This window comes from Leptidea sinapis, chromosome 31 (genome assembly GCF_905404315.1).
Source record: "Leptidea sinapis chromosome 31, ilLepSina1.1, whole genome shotgun sequence".
Lineage (NCBI taxonomy): Eukaryota > Metazoa > Arthropoda > Insecta > Lepidoptera > Pieridae > Leptidea > Leptidea sinapis.
The window spans coordinates 6312848-6325661 of record NC_066295.1 but is presented as its reverse complement, the minus strand read 5'-3'; the positions used below and the strand labels follow the sequence as shown (position 1 = coordinate 6325661).

General features: G+C 30.3%; 1 protein-coding gene across 3 annotated transcripts in view; it reads left to right on the top strand.

The window, feature by feature from the left end:
• LOC126974077 (semaphorin-2A) overlaps positions 1-12814 on the top strand; it is a 537897-nt gene that overhangs the window by 331370 nt on the left and 193713 nt on the right. The window contains exon 1 of one of the 3 annotated variants that reach the window (XM_050821479.1): positions 2601-2762. The exons of 1 other annotated variant lie outside the window; for it this stretch is intronic. The gene's annotated coding sequence lies outside the window, so the exon portion shown is untranslated. Of the gene's footprint in view, positions 1-2600; positions 2809-12814 lie in introns of those variants that run through there. One more of the 3 variants, XM_050821478.1, reaches the window with a different exon arrangement.

The following is a 12814-nucleotide window of genomic DNA, read 5'->3' as shown; positions in this document are numbered from 1 at the left end:
TATTATTTTCACGACAACCTTTTTTGAATTTTATCGATGTTTTTGACTTTGGCGCGTTAGTAATACGGGTAGCTCGTATCAAGTGTATTCAATTACTCATCCTTAAGTATTTAACGTTTTTAATGATCCATTTAATGATTTCATAGTGTTTATAAGAAGGAGTGTCATTTGATTGACATCTTTAGTCGAAAAAGGTTCGGGATATAAAGATGCAGACATCTTCATAGTGGTTGAAGTACGACAAAAAGTTGGGTAAGTAAAAATAGCTCCCAAAAATTTGCAGCACACGTTCTGTTCTCGGAACTGCTACCTGCTATTTTGTGACACCTTGACTCAGGGTTGACACTGTTGAAACTCGGTTCAAAAAGAAATTAATTAAATTTTTTTTTATTTATTAAATACATAATATTTACTTGTAATAAAAATTCCACGAAATAAAAATATTTTTTTGTACTTTGTTTTACTTCATTATTCTATTTAGAAAATGGTTATCTAAGCGGAAATATGCGTATTTATAAAAGTAAATTTTATACTTAAAAAAAAATTAACAAAAAAACAACCGACTTCAAAAACGCTATTCCAAAACAATAAATATAATATGCACTAAAAAGTATTTAAATAATTGCGTATTATTAAACAATCTAATTAATAAATCTAATTCTAGTTACGACTATTGTTATTTTTTTATTTTTAGTGAATTTGAAGTATACTTCTAAGAATTTGTCTAAATATGTGTAGATATACAAAAAATTTCAATGCAGCATTGAGAACGTAAGCGCTTAATTGAAGAGTTCCGTTACTTTTCCATGGATTCCGTAATCAGAACCTAACCAAACTCTCACCAAACTATCTTTGAAGTATATCCTTTCCAATAAAAAAATAATCATCGAAATCGGTTGGCGCGATTGAGTTATTCGTAAATTTATCATCAACTTGCTACGTATGTATAGCAAATTTAAGACTTTTATGGTTTTCTCATGGATGCCATTGTCAGATCTGGACCAAATTACAATGGTACACGGGAAGCACCAGCTTTCAAATAAAAATAATTATCAAAATCGGTTCACCCAGTCGAAAGTTTTGAGGTAACAAACATAAAAAAAAATAAAAAACATACCAACGAATTGAGAACCTCCTCCTTTTTTGAAGTCGGTTAAAAATGCGATAATTATGTCTATTATCCCTTGATTCGGACTAGGTTTTCACTGTCTAAATATATCATAATAATTGTACGAACATTTTTTAGCTTTTATTATGCGAATTAGGAAAAGTAAAGAAAGTTTCAATGAATTCGTCTGAATCTTTCGTCATTTTTTTATGAACATCTTTCGTCATGTTTGCTACTTCGTTTCTCCGACATCAAAGGACTGATGTGAAAAATGTTTCGACTTTCGTCTAAAAGGTTACACATTCAAACTTCATTAATATATAAATTCTGCTCTAATTTATAGTTTTCTTTACTAAAATTTTTTCTATTAATAAAAATAGGATTAACCCCCTTTCATTTCTGATTCCCTAATATTATAGAAGGTTTATCTTGAATAAATTGTTTTATTTTAATAACTTGACAAAAAATTTCCCCTTTAATTCTTTTATTTTATTAATCATGCATTTCTTTATAAAACTATAATTTCAATTAGTGAAACTGTTGAGTAAAACCACCAATGGCATCCTAAGCTATTCCACGTTTTGATTTTAATGAATATTTGGTCTCATAATGTGACAATATTATTATTATTAATACTATATAATAAATGCATAGGTTAATCAATGGTTATGCAACTTTAATCAGTTTCAGCTTTACCCAAAAACGCAATATAAAAAAATATCCAAAATTTTAACTTAGCTCCTAGTAACTGTTCTTAGTCGTAAGTGATTCTAGCAACGTTTTTTCCCCTTTTAAGTAACAACTATAAGTTAGAAATGGAAAATAAACTTTGAACAAAAAATATATCATTTTATAGTATTTTTACCGTTTTACTTTATATACTTATTTTTTAATTTTTTTAAAATATATTTATTTATTCATTTATATTTCTATGTTAAGCCTATGGCGATAATTCTTAAAAATCGGGTAGAAAATGGCATCATTATCATAAGTCATTGAGACTTGACAACCCTAAAAGTTTCATCTGCCACTTGAACGATCGAAAGGTACGACATCGCGCCGGTATCAGGAAGGAATGTACAACGGGTGACTTGAACAGTTCCTATCCCTTTCCCCCGCAACCGGTGTCGCTTAGCTAAATTTGCACGCTATCCTACTCATACACACCAACATTTTCAATACTTACCTGCGTAAAATGATATACATCTGTTTTGTATTGCAGTCTCCCTTACTCTCAAGTCCGGTAATGGATTGTTGATATTGCCATCTCTTTCCGAAGTCTCACGGACAGGGGGTAGACGATATTCGTACGTGTTTGTGTTTGTGTTCGTTTATTTAGTGAACTTGGAAGCTCGCTTTCGTGTTTGTGCATAGGGTGTTGTGTGAATGTGTGCGTGAATTGTAGAGGCGCGACATAGCTTTGCCGTCTCCATGACTTAAAAGTTTTGTTCAGAATGAAAGCTCCGAACAGCGGGTTAGTTCTGCGCCGACCGGCATACGGTACTGACGTGTGTTCCGTGTTCTTGTCAAACTTATTCGTAACTACTAACTACGAGTATACAATTATTAATTTATTGAAAATCTAGTTAAGGGATTAAGTGTTTATATTGAATGTCAACAACAACTATAAGTGAATACTTATTTGTACGAATCGGTGCGTGTTTATTTTCTGTGCATCGTGTTTGGTTCAACGGACTGAGGTTGGTCGCCACACCGTTCACAACTAGAGATTGTTACCAACCAAAAAACTCCGGCATATTTTATGTTCCTCTAAATTATCAAAGAAATGAGTGTTATTACTTTATTTAATTACAATCAAGTTTTGGAACTAACCAACTATATTTCGCAATGAAATTTAAGTTAAGTATCGTTGATATTTCCAATGTAGATGTAAAGCTTTCTTAATAAGACAGTAGATAATGCAGCATAACATAGTACAAATATTATTCACATAAATTGTCAAAAAAATATTATGTCACGAGAAGTGTTATGTATTTTATTTCTTATATAAAAGAAAATTCAAAAAAAGATTGGATATATTTAACTTTCTAATAACATACCTATAAAAAGGGTGAGTCTACTTCGGTGCTTTTATAAATAGATTCATGCAACGATATTATAAAACATTTTTCGTATGACTATCTGCCTATAACCCTTTCAGTCAACAGAATACCTTAACCATCTTTATCTTATCGTATAAGTAATAATAATCATATTGACACACTCTTACACAAATTATCTTGTCCCAAACTAGGCCTTATTACTAAGACTATAACTAATTATTTTCCACATGAGTTTATTAAAAAATTAGGCCGCTTCTAAAACAATGACCACGTGATAGCTTCTGTCTTCAAAATCGAATTAATTAAAATTATTAAATTTATTTAAGATAATCTCCACACAATAATAAAATAGTAACAAAGTATAAACTGTAAACCTACTGAATACTTTTCTTAAATATTTTCTCTTTATAATCAATACCGAAGCCAAAAAGTACTTACACGATTTTGTCTTTGTTTATCTGTATGTATCCGGACACAACGTAAATTTACACAATAGATTAAATTGAAATTTTCTATTAAATATAATTAGTTACATATTTTCCCGCTACATACAGGCATAGTGTTTTTGCTGCTTTATAGCGTCACGCAGGCAGTAAGAGGTATTACTAGTATTAATATAAAATTCCATGAAATAATTAAAACTCACTTTCACTTTTTTATTTCTATCAGGAACGATAACACTATCTATGTTTCTTTGTTTATAATTTACGATATAACATCTAACTAGCCCTGCTTTTCTATACAAAAAATAATAATTTATTTCATTTATAAAATATAAATTTACCACTAAAATACAATAGTAAGAAATATGTTTCCCAGACCGATAGAAAGATAACCAAATGAAAAAATCGTGTTACTAATAACTTATTATACGACAGGCAAACTTCTCCATAAGTACTTCTTAACGATTTTTTTTTGCCACTTATATTAACTAACCCGCGCCTGCTAATTCTATGAATTGTCATTTAATACTTATAATGAAGTGTCATTGGCTGAATTATTTGTAACGAATATATAGGTATTTCTAAATCAAAAAAATATGGGTTCCGAACAAGTAATCACCATAAATCAGACGCTAAAATCTTCTCCGAAACACGTTGTATCTTAATATAGTTTATGTATTATTCCGATCGGCTTAGTAGTTTTCGCTGTATAACCGAAGGAAAAAAACGCCTCTCCATCTATCCATCTATTAGTTCAGTTTTCAAAGTTTCGTTATAATTTATAACATTCCTGTACACATTAACTTCAGCATCTTTAATTTACTAATATTTAATTGTAATCTAATGTAATTAATTACTAAGTATGTTATAACTTTTCTGTGGTTCACGTAATTTAGTATAAATTTTTTGCATTTACAACCCTCAGGGGATTGAAAGAGCCGAAGTTATGAGACGTCGATTACAATTGATATTTTCCCTTGTATCTATATTAGATAGCAGGTAACATTCATTTTGTACGTGGTCAGAATGTAGTGGTCATGCCCCAACGAAGGGCTAACATTTATAGATAGTGTTTACATACAAAGAATTTTGTTTCCTTTATTTAACCGGGACAATATTTGACACAAACATTCGCGACCCTTATTTAGTTAGTAATTGAGATATATTTTAAAATACATTTATAAATTACATCGCTGGAATAATGCTATACAGCATAGTCTGTATGAGTTAAAAAAAAAGGTTTTTTTCTTAAGCTACGTCTTACATTCGCGATTTGTATGTCACTTTGTATTAGTGTGCGTGCATTGCTCAACTGTCAACCTCAATTTTTCACAGTCTATCTAGACGTATAAATGATCTAAGTGGGGGGCCATTGCTAAATGAACTTCAAATGCCAATATATTATATAAAATATCAGCTGGATTCTGGAATCTACAGCAAGGAGTATCATTGAGTATACCTATTATGTATTTAGATGTTAGTTCAGCTTAATGTTGGCAGTATTTGTTCTGCTGGATTTAGAATATTTCTAAGTTAAGTGTTACATAATTATTATTTAAAAGCGCAAGTAAAACTATTGTCTGTTTAAATAAGAAATTATATTAGAATTATCATATTTATTCGAATTTTTTTATTTGTTAAAGAATCAATGAAAATATACAATCTTTTCATGCTACTAAAACAAAACACTATTTTCAGTTTGGTGCACTCTATGTCATAAAATATATACTTTAGTTTCTTTGTTATAAGTACTTACATTAGTTTATATAATAAAGTTCATTAATAGTTATTGCAGTGTACAATTTCCAATAATAACTTCAGACAGTTTTTGATACAAGACTCAATTTTTCTCATACGTCCTGTTTCTCTAGAATAAATTAATTTTTGAAACATAGGAACAGATATGACTCGCTCATAATATGATTTTCTATAGTCTAGCAGTTTTTGAAACTTTCTCTTCAAAATATTAATTTATATACAGTAAATAACGATTATCTACACCCAAAATATGAATCCTCTATAAAAGATTCTAAAACAGTTAGCTTATTGCCAACATTAAAACACCCAATGACCTAATAACCATTTCATCAACCAAACCAGTGTTGTAATGAAATTCAGTACAACATTGTATCATCCGTTTTCATAATAACACTCCTTTGGATGATATTATGGTTACTAGGACTGGCTGTTTTAATGTTAGATGTAAGCAAACTATTTCAAAACCTTTTATATAGAGAATTCATATGATGGGTGTAGATAAATTCTTGTATGCAACTGTTGATAATAAGGTATTAAAACACTCATGTGTGATAAATCCACATTCGTGTTTTAATATCCCTTAATACTCAACAGTTGCATAAATAACTCTTATGAACACGGTTATCCAATTCTTTTAAATCACACTTAATTAGTAGCACAGAGTAGAAATGGATACTTACGTATGAAGTAATAGTGAAGCTTCTATCCCAAGCCAAGAATTTAATTATCGAAGTAATAATATCTGTTGTTCCTTTGAATTAGTATTTCTTGAGGTTGTGGTCGTGGGAGGAGGCTTGGGGATCCAATGGTTTTGTTTGATACATTCAATTGATTTTGCGCTTCAGAAACTAATTACAGTTTGTGGTTTATGTAACCGAACACTATTAATTACCAATCTTAATGGCTCCTTCATAGGTTTAAGTAAGTATTCAATTTTAGAATAAAATATTAGATGGCATACTAGGAATCACGGGGCACAAATACAAAAAATAAATTCAAGCTTCTTTGACGAAAAAGACTTACAATAGTATAGTAGATTATATATCAAGTAGGCTAAGTTGTTATTTGATTATAAGACGAGGAGAGAGTTTCATTTCAGTACTTCTCCCCATGTCGAAGCCTGAAATAAAAACTGAAGTAACTACATGACGTTTTCATTTAGTATGTTATAGTTACTCTCTATAATAAAAAAATAAATATTTTTCTTTCAATGTAAGGTAAGAAATTTAAGGCCGGTAATCTCTGATGCAAATTTTTTTTATAAACACCTTCGGATTTAGATTAACCCTTTTATTTTATTTTTACACTTAGATATTATAGTGAGCGCTTAGAAAAGTTTTTCCTTAATACCGGCAGCTGATCTTACCACCGGACATAACGTCACAATGCAAAATTTCATCGCACGTTTTGCACAACTTTTTTCACCCCAAACAGCACAGTTACTGTGTGGAAATAATTACTGGCTGCATTATTCTTGAGCCTATATAACTTAGGTACTTTCAAGCTTTTAGCATACTTTCCATTAAAGTGGCTGTAACCGAATAAGTAGAACATCTTCCCAACAAAACTTCGATCGATATTCTTTATTCGCAGCTTCGTTAACATCAAATCTATAAGACTCACGTAAACTTTTAATAACTTTTTATTAAAACGGCTGACTCGTACATGAGTTCGTTGAATATAATACGGCCAAGCAAAGCATAAAAATAGTTTTTATGCTTTGCTTGGCCGTAGAGTTAGAGATTTTTTGTCAGTTTGTGTATGCGAATTTAAGAAATTATTTAACTGAATTAAATGCACTCTTAACTGATGTTTTGTGTGCTTAAGACTTCACGGCGGAAGTGAAAACGATATTAAGGCGAGCACCACATACAGTTGAGTGTGACGGCCCAGTCTCATTCAATATTAACAAAATTCCTCAGTGCGCCCAAATATTATCGTTTCAAAAAGACGATTGAAATAATATGCGTAGACTAAGGCATATCTATAGAGCATGCTTAGACCTTGCTCAGTTTTTACTTACGTAAAACTTAGCTGAGTGTGATAAAACGCGAACTTGACTTTTACATAAGGCTGTCTTAGCTTAAGCTCAGTATAATTTGATGTGTCAAATAACTATAAAAACGATATCAAAGATTATTTTAAGCTTACACTCATCTTAGTTTTACGTAAGTAAAGTCTGAGCAAATTCTAATTACACTATAGATCTCAGCCTAAAACTTCACGGGTAAAGTCACAGGCGCTTACTGGTAAGAATTAAAAATATCTCTTATATTTTTAGAACATTCAACCCTAAATGTGTTTATGACACCGCCAGTCAAAAGTCAACAGAGACTGTTTTAGCTTATGTAGAAAATTGATATAATATAAACATTCCACGTTATAAAATCTTAGAACTCTCGTGTCACCTTGTTTGTCCACGATGAACGCCTAAACTACGGATTTTAATTTAGTTTGATCCAATTTGAAAGATAGGATATGTCATGATTTCAAATTTTATTTCTAAATTTATTAATTTCTTCCTTATGAATAATTCTATGAAATTAATTTTTAATACATAGTTTGACAGTTCTGATGTGACATTATTTCATTATAAGAACAGAGAAAAACGAAAAATGAGTTTTAAATTTTGATATTATAAAATATTTGATCAAATTGATATGTTCATGTTTAATGTGGAGTTTCTTCAAAGACAACCTATCTTCTATATATATATATATATATATATATATATATATATATATATATATATCTATATAAATAAAATTCAACATTTGCCTTGTGATAAATATTTAAAGTAGGTTCCTGCGTCACTTAGCGTAAAAGAGTTTCGGATCGGTTTACCTAATATTAACTTGAATACACAATATAATTCATGTATTTTTAGATTTCTTTAGAAATATAATATGAATTAACTGATTAAACGCGAGTTACAGGCGACTTATAGAGAAGAAAAAAGCAATGAATTAGGTTATTAAAGTTCATAAGTTAATAAATTATGAGTCAATAATAACATAACTACCTATTCAATTCAATCCATATTTCCCATTACAATAACAGTATTCAATTGATTTGTTATTCATAACATGTAAAACAAACTTTTATTATCTTTATAAAAATTCTAGTATGAATCGGGAACACATTAAAATGTTTTCAATTAAGCGTAACAGAATGATGTTGTTTCAGGCCCATCCAACAGCTGAAAAACTATTTTGAGATTACATTGTGTTATTCTGTTTGGGAGCGACTATCATATCGGTATAATATTTATTCAGCCCCTTAGTAAGAAGCTTATGATTCGCTCTATAGTATTGTATTAATAATTCAAAACGTATATCCGGTCCGTGGCTTTCCAGGCCAGACAATTAACTTGATTGTATTTTGATTTTTCAGGCTAAAAAGAGAATTATTTTTGGAAAGCTATGAGAGTGTAATTAATTATAATGGTATAGTTTAAAAATATCTTGGAGCGTTATTGAATATAAAAAATTTCGTAACTGAGTAAGTTTTTTTTAATGAAAATAAGGGCCTAGACGAGCAGGATGTTCAGTTGATATATAAATCTATGTAAGTAAGTAAGGATCTATATAAAATATATTACACAGATTTTCATTTCTGCGTGCAACCGGAAAAACTACAAGATAGATTTCAATTATGTTTTCTAAGTTTTATTCCTTAGGATCTTAGCCTTTATTTAAAAAATATTGTGATATCTTCATTTATTATTTAGCAGTCTGGGGCTGTCTGGTCGTATATACGCCAGTATCTTCTAAGTCTATGATATATCCTATTTTCAATATAATTTCACTGTGAAAATAAATAGAATTAACTATTGAAACGTTAAAAGTTTCATTTATAAATGAATCGAAATAATAGAACAGTGATATAATTAAACTATTACTTATACCAAATCAATAACAATGAAATGCGAAAGCGAGTATTCTCAAAGCTAAGATTCGTCTGTAGATATTTTTATTCGACTTAATAGCGTGACATGGATACGTGTTGGGAAAGAAACATCAAGTATTGTATTACTGGCTCAGTGGTCTTTATCGCGAAATTTCATTATATTCGTACCCCATTCAATTGGAACACCTTCACACAATTAGAAGGGCTGCTTCAATAGGCCGTCGGATGAAATTTCTTAACATTCTTCGGCCATAATAAGAGAAGGATGTCGTGCAATGGCCAGTAACGGTGTAATTATGGAACAAAATGAGATTGACAGATATGAAAGGCAGATTAAAATCCTCTTAATGAACTCGTGTAAAGTAATGCTCACGAAATGTTCAAGATTTTGGCGTTGGAATTACTTTGAAATATCTCGAGATACATTTACGATACGCGTTCCTCGTGATAATTTTATAAGATGAATTCCAGAATGTAATTAGAGATTCTTTGATAATAGTCGCTTTTAATGGGACTGTAAGTAACTTCTCTTGTACTTTTGATGTCTACGGATAATAAAACCCAATTATTATGTATCACATTACGTACATCAACACGAGGTTTCTGTTACAGCTTTTCTATTTAATCACACAATTAAAACTTTTATTAACAATTTACGTAGGTATAGGTATGTATTAAAAATAAATATACATATCAGATTATTAATAGTTTACAATATTAATTATAAAACGTAACCACTGGAATATTTGCATGTTGCCAAGCCGAAACATGTGCCTAGTCTTAAATTTGTAACAACTGTAACTGTATATGTTTCCGGCAAATAAAGAACTTTGACTTTGAAAAAATAGTACCTACAGTGTGAAATAAATTTCAGTTATATTTCCAGAATCAATAAACAATCAAAATGTACGACCGTCTCATTATTGACTTAAATTTTTATTTCAATATAATGTAAAGTAAAATGTCGATACATTAACAATAAGGGACGAGATTCAGCTAATGGTAATTGATACGCCCTGCCCATTACAATGCGGTGCCGCTCAGGATTATTGAAAAACCCCAAAAATGCCCTGAGCGGCACTACAACTGCGCTCGTCACCTTGAAACATCAGAAGTTTAGTCTCATTTGCCCAGTAATTTCACTAGCTATGGCGCCCTTCGGACCGAAACACAGTAATGCTTACACACTACTGCTTCACGGCAGAAATATGCGCCGTTGTGGACCCATAATCCAGCCGGCGGCATCCTGTGCAAAGTAGCCTCCCACTGGTCTCTTAAATCTATAAAAATGTTTTATTACAAATTATTATTATGTGCTATTCTGTACAACTATTACTAGTACATAATCATAATATCGTTTTCAAATTTGGGGTAACAGATACTCAAAATAATATCCGTGGGAAGTAAGTGGACTATAGTTAGATATTACCCCTGTATACATAAACTATAATTGACTCTATTGATAGTATTACTGCTTGTTATACAGATGTTTTAAGCGACGTCCGGAATATAAATTATGATGGAACAAGCATAATGATATGAAGTGGTCTTGTGAGTTCGAGATCTGTAATGAAGACATCATTTTGGAACCGGTTTTGCACGAAATGACCGGACGACTTGCGCGGTCGTTGTCGACGCTATTGAGTCATTTTTTCTACGAACTTCATTATTGTGTTCCGGCAAACAAAACATAATTTTAAACGAGAATTTTCAACGCTTTATCCTCTAACTAAATCATATTATTAATGTTATGTTCAGAATCACTTTTAAGCTTTGTATTAAAATAATTTAATGGAGCCATCTTATATGTAAGTTTTACTTAAAATTATGGATTGACCAATGACAATATTTTTATAACTTTGACTTTATTTCCTTGATTAAATAGTGAGGTATAAAGTTCCTCCTCTACTACACCTATAATTGTTCTGGTATTGCAAAACAGTGAATATATAGTAGTGTTAACTTTACATCTTACACAATCTACCTACTACAGGTACGTTAGGTTATCATCCAACTATACGGTGTTTGCCTAGAACCTTATAAATATATAAAGAAAGTTATAACTTCATCAAGACGAAAATAATAATACGAAATACAAGATTTCCTTTTGTATTCTATTCATAAAATAATAATATTTACTGTTTATATCACTCTGACTGACCGCGCTCCCTTATACGACCCGATCCGACTTTAACCAACCAGCCGAGCGTGACAGCTGAGTCTTATTCAATACCCACAAAATAAACTACTCAGCGTACATATATAATTTTTTACTTAAAATAAACAATATAAAAAACATTAACAAATACAATAATACGAACTGACTCTACTTTTGAATGCTCTATCATTTTAAAAATCTAAATATTATTACAGATTTTATCGTTTAAAAATCTTAAAACATCATCAATTTCTTTCAACAAGGTCTTTGTGCGACAGATATCCCACAGGACTGTATAGAATAGAATAAATCCACCCCAAAGATTATTTGAAAAGGGGACTTTAAAAAATATTAACTTAAATCTTGTGTCAACTACACAGTAATAACATATTAAATCATTCATCATTATAATAGTGCCATTTTGTGAATATCTTTGATTATTTGGATTTTGATATGTATACTATATATTTTGATATAATATATATTAAACAACATGTTCCAAGAAAATGTACAAAATAAAATATGTGGTACGAAATTCAAAAGAAATGTTTTGAAATTTTGACGTGGTAAGGCATAAAAAAGCATTTATTTTTTCAAAATTGATTCATTTAGAATTCTATTTGAGGTCATTTCTAATATACTAGATACTACTACCGCTTCGGAAACAAATGGCGCTACTAGATAAATGTTACTATTATATAAATGTCTTTCTTATAAATGATACTACACCTAAAATGGAATGAATGAATGAATGGAAATGGAACGAAAGGACCACCTCAAGCTATTTAATTTGCAGATTTTATTGTTATGAAATTTTATAAAAAAATTTACCCTCTGAGTTTCTTGTAGTACCTGTTCTTCTCAGTTGCGTGGTTTTTTATATTTCATAGTATCTTACCTTAGTCGTGCGGTGTTTTTTTATTCCAAATTTATACTAAAGATTTTATATTACTATGAATCTGTATGCCAGTTTTTTTTGTTTTTATAATATGAGGAATGGAAATTAATTAAAAAGATTTATCCGTTAAAATTTAATAAATTTAAAATGTTATAAGATGTGTTGTTCGTTTGCCTGACTGAACAATATCATAAATAAATAGAATATAATATTAAAATGTCATGAAGATTGAAGGTTTTCACTTTGCATGTTAATCTTTTCTTTGTATTTCCAAAAATCACTTTATTTTAGTCTCACCATAGTAAGAAGAATGTATTGTGTCACCCGGAATATTAAAAAAACGTACGAAAAATAGATTCTTACTAAATATATTCTCGACTCCAACATCCCTAATCGTACGAGCGATAACTAGCCCATTCAATGTCCCTTTTTTGAGCTTATCTATTTAATTCATCTCGGAACTCTTTCGTGGGACTA